The sequence below is a fragment of the Diceros bicornis genome, chromosome 29 (assembly GCF_020826845.1).
Source record: "Diceros bicornis minor isolate mBicDic1 chromosome 29, mDicBic1.mat.cur, whole genome shotgun sequence".
Classification (NCBI taxonomy): Eukaryota; Metazoa; Chordata; class Mammalia; order Perissodactyla; family Rhinocerotidae; genus Diceros; species Diceros bicornis.
In genome coordinates, this window is record NC_080768.1 from 26,570,249 (window position 1) to 26,579,095 (window position 8,847).

An 8,847-nucleotide genomic window follows, 5' to 3' on the forward strand; every position below is an offset into this window, starting at 1 on the left:
CTATCCTTTATTATACAATTTTTCTATACATAGTGGCGCAGAGTTATACCACTCATATATTATAGAGCATTCTTCCCCCAACAAACTCCTTCCCCAAGCGAGAAGTATCCACTAAACCTTGAACAATCTTACTTAAAGCTTTACAGCTACAAAGGAAGGAAGCGGAGGACATATCTTTTCAGAGCCACTGCTAAGCTAGAATTGCTTTTTGCCTTACCATTAATTTACCTCTTTTGAAATTCAACTTTTTTCCAGATATCTCTGAAATCTTATTATATGTGATTGACCTGACACTGTCTCACTTTTGGAGAAGCATTTCTGGAAGCTCCACCTAACAACTTCCATTACCTCTCACATGCTGTCCTGCTCTTCAGGAAGGCCAGGGAAGGTAGGTTTGGTTTTGAGTTTTCATTTTTCATTGGGGCTTTCTTACTAAGGGCTAGTGGGAAGCTGGATATTGTGAAAGCATCGGCCTCTCTGACACAGGGGTCTTTCTTGACACCAACAGAAGCAACCTCCTCTGTCGTATCCATGGTTTGCTTTTCCTCCTAGGATTTATCACTGTCTGAATTTATCTTATCTATTTACCTGTGTGCTTGTTCATTGTCTCTCTCTCTCTTCACGAGAATGTAAGCTTCCTGAGAGCAAGCGGTGGCCTGTGCTGTTCACTAGAGCATCTCGAGTGTTTAGCACATGTAGGCACTCAAATATTATTAAAAGAATGATAGAATTGTGGCGTCAATGAGTTAAACATTTATATGGCTTTGGATCCATATTATCAAATCGCCTCCTCAAAATTTCAAAATTCACAATCTCGTCAGCAATGTTTATGAGGATCCCTTCTTTCCCTTGCATCCTCTCTGAACCTGGGTATTATAACCTAATTGTTAATAGGATAGGCCAAAAATTTTTTTAAAAGGATTACTATTATTATTATTTTAATGTACCTTTCTTTGTTGCAATGTATTTTAGAAAGATTTTTATTCAGACTAGTTAAGATTTTTTTTTGATTGTAGTAACAAAAAGGGATAAGCTTTAGCAGTCAAAAAAATTCAGTTAATCTTCCCTGAGAATGCTGGGTAAATTAAAGATTACTGTACTAGCTTCTCTCTGTTATGAAGATCAAACACGTATGAAAGCATTTTAAGAAGTATAAACAAGTTATGCAATCATAATGATTTGTTCTACTCAAGATGGGAGTGTAGAGGACAATGATGGTTTTACTCAAATAGCATATTTAAGTACTGTACAGATACCTAGTTATATTGGTAAGACATTGGTGGTGCTCAGAACTACCAGTATGGACAGAAAGGAAGAAATTTATTGGCTCTTTTCCCAACCACTTCTTCAGCCGCAGAGCATTCATAATGAATACCCACAGGAACTCATTGCTCATAAGGACCAATTAACCCACTTAACCAACACATTTTGTCCTTGCAAATGCACACAGAAAGAGAACACTTGCAGTCTGAAAGGATTTGGCTCCAGTCTCCTGTGTATAGGTCAGATTTTTTTTTTAACTGTGATTCTGTAAACTATGTTTCTAACTTGAGGCAGACTTCATTTTAAATCCCTCTTTTCCTGAGCATTTTGGCAGACCGTGTGTGAAGGGCGTGGCAGGGATGTTTTGGTGGTGGTCAGGGAGTGGCAGAGAACATTTCAAGGGCATTGCAGTCTGTTCTGTCATTCTGAAGCTCTCCAGAGACTGCAGCGTGGCCAGACTCAATCCTTTCTCTACTGAGTTCTTCTGGATGTTTTGGTCTGTTGATTTTCCAGTGTTTGTAACCCAAAGCAACATATCTTTCTTGGCATGTTTGGGAAGGGAGCTGTTGCTAAGATTATTGAGTTCACAGGGAAAGTTCTTGTGTTTACACAGTATAATACAGGGAATTATTCTACGCCAAAGATTGCATGGTTGTAGACAGTTGCTAGGTCAGTTTTTCCCAACCATTTTAATAAAACTAACGATAACCGGTAAACTTAATGCAGTCAGTTCTCCAAGAAGCTTTGGTGTTCAATAAATACTTTTCCTTGTCTAGGGTTTATATTCTAGCTATTACATTTAGAAGTAGAATACACGCCTATTATAAAATGCCTAACCGTTAAGATCCCTCTTGGAATTCAATATAATTAAAAGCAGCAAGTTTTGTTAAGTTTCCAGTAATGCCAGCCCTATGTGAGGAGCTTTGAGGGACACCCAAGAAGTAGAAGTCCTGTAAATGATGTCTTAATTATGTAAAAGAATAAAAACCTTTTCCAGTTTTTAGTTCCCAATTCATTCATCTGAGAAATGATTTCTCCAGAGAGGACAGGATAATTGACTCCTTTCATTGGTCCCCCATTCTATCGGGAAATGTGGAAAATGTTCCCATGTGATTCACTCTATGGCTGATACCTGTTTTTCAGGTGTTCAAACTGTAACACATTCATCACATCCATAGTTTGTGAGCTCCAACAAGGCAAAGTAATTCAACTTTGGAAATAGTGGTATCTAGAGAATGACAGGGAGGCACAATTCTCCTAAGAGGCATGAAATACAGAACACAATGATTTTGAGTTTCCTCATGGTTCTTTACTTAGCTTTTGATGATACCTTTCCTCTTTGGGGTCAGTGATGTCCACTCTTTACCTCCTAGCCCTGTGAGGTTGCTGTGTTAAGACTTATTGTTGCACCATGTTGACCCCTCTCTTTATTTTTATTTATTTATTTATTTATTTATTTATTTATTTATTTATTTTTTGGTGAGGGAGATCAGCCCTGAGCTAACATCCTATTTTTGCTGAGGAAGACCGGCTCTAAGCTAACATCTATTGCCAATCCTCCTCCTCCGCCCCAGTAGATAGTTGTATGTCATAGCTGCACATCCTTCTAGTTGCTGTATGTGGGACGCGGCCTCAGCATGGCCGGAGAAGCGGTGTGTTGGTGCGCACCCGGGATCCGAACTCCGGCCGCCAGTAGCGGAGTGCGTGCACTTAACCGCTAAGCCATGGGGCCGGCCCAACCCCTCTCTTCAATTTCTTGTAGGCTATGAAAAAAACAGAAACCAGCTTTACTGACATGTAATTCACATACCATACAATTCACTTATTTAAAGTGTGCATTCACAGATATGCACAACCATCACCACAGTCGATTTGAGAACATTTTCATCACCTCAAGAAGAAATCCAGTATCCTTTAGCTATCACCTCCTTATCCCTCCATCCACTCCAGATATAAACAACCACTAATGTACTTCTTTTTTTTTAAACCTCTGAGGCCCTCATGAATCAGCAATTTGATATCAAATTTCCACTATTTTTTTTTGTGTGTGTGAGGAAGATCAGCCCTGAGCTAACATCCATGCTAATCCTCCTCTTTTTGCTGAGGAAGAGCGGCTCTGAGCTAACGTCTATTGCCAATCCTCCTCCTCCTTTTTTTCCCCCAAAGCCCCAGTAGATAGTTGTATGTCATAGTTGCACATCCTTCTAGTTGCTGTATGTGGGAGCGGCCTCAACATGGCCGGAGAAGTGGTGTGTCATCCAGTAGCGGAGCGCGCACTTAACTGCTAAGCCACGGGTTCAGCCTTCCACTATTTTTTGATCAGTTCTTCACCAGACTTTAATGCATGCTCTCTCCTTCACTTGGAGCCAGTGCACTAGGGACCAGAGTGACCCTCCAACAACAGTAGCCCCCTAGAGGGAAGCCGAGGGTTAGGGGTGGCACAAGGTGTTCTCAGGTGGATTGGAAATCTTGACCCAGTACGTGGAGAACCTCCTCAGCCAGAAGTCTTTTCATGGAGATCCAACTGCGGGATTCATTTTTTCGCCTCTTCTCAAGTACAAAAGCATTTTGTTGGCTAGCTTTTCACTGTACCTTCATTCTATGGTTTTCTTTAATTTATATCCACCTTCTACTCTGCTCACCTTCAGGATTTTTCATCTGTATCCACCACATTCATCAGGGAACAAAGGCCTAATCCTTCTGACTTTGGTTGTCAGTCAATTTGAATATTGGTTGTCTTCTCAGCCATAAACTTTATCACAGCTTTGTCCTTGGTTTTGGAAAAACAGTGAATCAACACTATTTGTCTTCACTGAAGGCTGTGTCTTAACCACCTTATAGTAGCATTAATCTGTCAAATCATCTCAAAGATGCAAGGCACCATATATTATCTAACTAGAGACTTCTTGTCTATTGAAGGGTATTGTCCACTCTCTTATTAAAATGGCTTCACTTATGGTCCTGAATACTTCCAAGAAGGGTAAGCATGAGATAAGGTATATGTGGGGACATTTAGGTGGGGAGGAGGGCCCCCCTCATCACTGGTGGGCACGTTAGAAACAGGGTATGGTAGAGATCAGTGAAATTAGTCATTTATAAAACAACAAGTAGACGAATTTTCATGATTTTCCAGTTCAATTTTTATTTAAAAAATTACAAGCTTTTTAACCATTTCATATTCAACATTTTGCTTTGAAGACATGATGTCAGGCTTTTAAAAATGTCACTATATATAGAATATATGTAAGAATATAAGAATAATTATATTCTTCTGCTGTGACAAATTTGTGGTATTAGAAAGCCTCTTATTTCTTAAATAGGCTTAAACATACTTCAACTGTTGTCTCTCTGATGCAATCCGGACTGTAAAGACTGGAACAAAGCTATGTCTAGTCCAGTAAAACTTTTGTTTTAGAGTCTTTCACTTATTAATAATTTGCTTCATGAAAGATTCAAACCCTATAGTATCTTATAAAATATCATAATTCAGTCAACATTGTACTTTATTTTTATAGCGCCCACATGTATATGGGCAATTCCTATAATATATCCCCCCCTTTTTTTAATTCTTGAAGCTTTAATTAATAGAGGTCATAGCTCTCTTGGCTTATTTCAGTTTTCTAAGAGAAAATCAGTATTTCCTTGTATTCTTAATCTTCAGAACATTAAGAGCAAGGTTTTCTCCTCCAACACCACAGGAGGTAACACCGAAGAGTGGCAGGGGGTGCCGTAGGTTTACGTGCATTCATCTGGTCCTGGCAGAGTCCGTAGGTTTTCCATGGAAGTTCATTTTTCCTTTCCTGAATCATATCTGAGCCAAAGGCCCTATAAGGGAAAGATTCCCTGCTTCGTGATGAAATACCAGCACATGACATTCTTTCTAATGAGTCACAGTCAATAAAAACTGTTTTCCAAATGAATCTAACAAGGCCTCCACACCAAGCAGCATGAAAGAAAAATCTTTATCATATCAAAACATCTTGTTTCATCAGCTGAGCTCAGATAGACCTTTCACTTTTGTAAGCAAAGTGAAATGTGTTTCCACACAAAGTGAAAATCCAGTCTGTCCTTATTCTTCTTAGATACACATGTTGTATAGTGTGAGAAAATGAGGGAGATACATTGGAAAATATTTTCAGGGTTTGGGGACTGAAGAGAAGCTACTGAGGAGTCTTGCGTACATTAATAATGAAATGTCTAAAAATATTTTGAACTCTTGAGAGCTTCATATGAACGTTAGGTGATAGGATTTGTTTATACCATGTAGTTGAACACGATCTTAACTTGAAATAGCACTGACCCAATTATTAGGAGAAGGGGGAATTTATTAGCAGTGTATTTCTGTTATGTTGCTACTAAAGATACTTATAGTGGGCTTAGTGAACCCACAAATGATCCCCAAAGTGTGCACACATCAGCCACGGACAGGTTAACCCTTCAGACTCTAGAAAATGGACATGAAAGGAACAGCAATGCAATGATCATCTGGAGGTTAACTATCATTACCATAAAAAGGAAAATTGAAGGGGAAAATGCAAGCAAGTCATGTGACACATTTTAGGGTACGGCAGAGAGGGTATAAATTTCAGGGCTGGCACCGATAAAATTCCCTAAGGAGGAAAATACGCAGCATATCAGAATCAATTATAAATCAAAGCAAACCCAAGTCAGAATGAGATGAAGGATTTAAACATGACCCAGGCTCCAAGGTTTAAGTGACACTGTAGACAAGTGAGAACCTGCTTGGACTTGAACTTGACCTTCTCTCAAGTACTCCCAATAAAGTTACCCAGTAAGGAAAAGAGGCAAGGTGGGGAATTAAATCCTTATCCATCCATTAAGAGTTTGTTTAAATTATCCAAGTGACTTTGGCAATGCTGTGTGCTTGTCTTTCTAAGGGAGAAACTAAATTATATCCAAAGAAGGGTAACCAGAATGGCAGAAAAGTCTGTTAAATGAGAAATGGCTGAAAAACTCACACATGCTTAGCAACAAGAGGAGAAACCTGAATGAGGACAAGAGAGCTGCCAGGAATCTTAGGAGGAAGAGAGAAAGTGTCTTCTCCTGTAACGCTCCAGAAGGCAGGGCTCAGACAAACGCAGAGCTACCCAACATTTTGAAGGGGCTCTCTCTGGGGGATAATGATGATTCAGAGGTTTGGAATTTATTATAAGGCTACACTGGTGGGGTGTGAGGAGGTTGATATGGAACAGGGGTGGGAAGATAGGGAGAGCTGTTAAGGAAAATAGACTCTTAAAGATCTCCCTGCCTCCATTGTCTCCTCCTTCCAATCTCCCTCATACACAGACCAGTCTTAGTTATGTTCTGAGCGTGTTGAGTTGCTGATCAGAACCTTTCAGTGGCTACCCATTACTTACTGAACCATGTGCAAACTCCTTTTCCTGGTATTCAAAGCTTTCTGTAATGTGGTTTTAAACTCTTTTTCCAGCTGTATCGTTAGATTTATCATCTTCCTATACCCTCCAACTCCTAATACGTCGTACATTTTCCTGCCTGTGCACCCTTCACCTCTAGATACCTCCTTTCCCCACTCAGTTCCCTGCCTGTTGAAAACCCTTAGGGCCCCTCAAAAACTCCACTTTTTTCACGAAGCTTACCCCATCCAACCCCTCCTCATGCCAGCCTCTGTGTTCCCATAATACTCTGGCGGTCTTTCTGACACTGACTACAGGCTGTCTTCTTTTCTAATATTATGTATTTGTATAGTACTTTGCAGCTCACAAAGCATTTTCACAAACACGGGTATTATCTACCTGGGAGGTTTTTATTCCTATTTTGCAGATAACTCAGGCTTTGAGAGTTTAATATTAATTTGGTAGAGCTGGAATTCAAATACAGGTTTTCTGACCCTAAATCTGGAAACTACATCCCTCCTGGGATTGTGGTGAGGTTTCGTTTAAAAAAAAAGTCTATTAAGTATGAGAGCAATTTTCAAATTCTAAAGTGCTACCCAGATGAAAGGAGGGATTTATCCATCAGGCTGCAATCTTCTAGAAGCCAGAGACTAGGTCATTTTCATCTTTGTACATAAATGCACATTCTCAGGCCCACCCAGACTGGCTGAATCAGTGACTCCAGGAGTCTTTGTTCAGACAAGCCCTCTAGGTATTCTGATGCATACTCAAGTCTGAGAACCAAGACTGGGAGAGAAGATGATCCTTTTAGTGGGGCCCCTCTCTTTCAGAGGCTACAGGGGCATTATCGGATCATTAGCAAGTACACAAACCTCAATTCTCAGGGGAGACTATGGCTTATAGTGCTGAGTGAGCAAAGATTTTTATCAGGGATAAAAGAATTTCAAGACTAAACTGGCAAGATGATGAGCCCTAAAGGGTGTTGTCTTACCTGGAAGGCAGGTGTCAAGTGGAGCTTTAAGTGGAGGAGGTAAGAAGACAGGACTTTGAAAGGGAAATTCTTCATGGGTGTCAGAAAATCTCATTGGGAGGGGAGAAAAAGATTTATTATGGAATTTTAATTTGGGAAAGAAATGACATAAAAAAGACTTTTTTTGAAAACCGCTGACAACAGGCCTTTGGTGAAAGGGTGGAACAATCCAGAAGGATCACCAAGTGATCCTTGAGAGCAGGTAATGAAGTACTCAAGGGCAAGGTTAACCCTTTAGTCTGGAGAATGGACTTAGACTTTTGAGTTCCTGTGACCCTTTTATTTTGGAAACACTAATGTGTATTTTTATTTTCCTGAAACAATGCATTGTTCTAAAGAGAAAAGAAAAACCTAAAAAAGGTTCCTTGTTTCTTTAAGCCATTTTGAATAACGCAAAATGTTGGTTGTTACTCTCACTTCACATGTGTACACAATTAGCTAGTAAAAAAGAAGAACTTAAAGTTCAAAGTTCAAACGACTGTATAATGCAAGTAGTCTGATACCTGAATGGATGTGTCCTATAAGTCTCCAGGAGCCTTCTGGTGTGAACTTTGATTTAATGTCCTGAGAGAATGGGTTGGGTCACCACTCATACATATCTTTGGGAAGTCCAGCCCCCCCACCCTGATCTTCCTGTAGGTCTCCATGGGCTCATGTTCTTCTAGTCAACCTCGCTATCACCTTATTTCCTATAGTCACTTGGTTTTAGCTGTTTCTTTGAGCTCTGGCAGCTCAGAATCTGAGTGGCACATCAGCAGTGTGAAACTTGGCCCCTTTTTTTCACTTCTCCCCCCTCCCCAAAGCACCACTAACTAGGCTCCTGTAGGTAACAGGCTGTAATATTGTGATTTATAATAAAAAGTACATATTTGGTCTTTGTCCCTGTTTCTGACACAGAGCTCCTAAAACCCTTGGAATTTCCTATAAGTGATGAGAGTAATAAAGCTGTCTTTCGTTATTCTTAACAAGCCCCTTTCAACCACACTTGAGTTTGTGTTAATGAGGTGACTTTTGGAAAGCCCCTAAGGATGGGGGCTGGTTGCCAGGGGAACCAATCCTGTGATTAGAGGGTTGGAACTTTCAGCCCCACCTCCCAGACCTCCGGAGATGGGAGAGTGGCTGAATATTGAGTTCAATCACCAATGGCCAATGATTTAATCATCATGGCTACATAATGAA